We start from the raw sequence: 512 nt of genomic DNA on the forward strand, positions 1-512 counted from the left end.
CCCAGCCGTTGCCCAGCCCTGCCAGTGCCCAGTGCAGGGGAGAATGGGCACACGGGGTTGTCTGAGGACAGCCACCCGCCTAGCACTGGCACAGGCATCTTCCTGTCATGTGCCAGCTCTGTGGCCTCCTGGCTATCCATGGTGCCCGGGGCCCCAGGCTTGCCTGCCCTAGCCCCAGCTCCCAGATGCCCAACAGCCCTGGCGGGGTGCTGGCCATGCCCCTTTTCTGCACCAGTTCTGGAGACATTTTGGGGTGGGCACACTATTGCTATTGATCCTCCCCCGAGGAGACAGGGGCCGGTTACCTATCGGGGTACAGGTGGTGGGGGGCAGGTGCTGGTACCATGTACTGCCAGGATCCAGCCCATTGAGAGATGCTTCCCTGGTGCCCGGCTGGGCTGGCTGGGCTCTTGGGTCCCTCAGTACCAGCTTCCCTGCAGACTCTGCCCAAGCCCCTACCCCATGCCCAGCCTTGCCAGCCCCCGCCTCTCCCCCCCCCCGGCTGTGCCCTT

Source organism: Gavialis gangeticus, unplaced genomic scaffold (genome assembly GCF_001723915.1).
Source record: "Gavialis gangeticus isolate Ggan-Ray unplaced genomic scaffold, GavGan_comp1, whole genome shotgun sequence".
NCBI classification, from domain to species: Eukaryota; Metazoa; Chordata; order Crocodylia; family Gavialidae; genus Gavialis; species Gavialis gangeticus.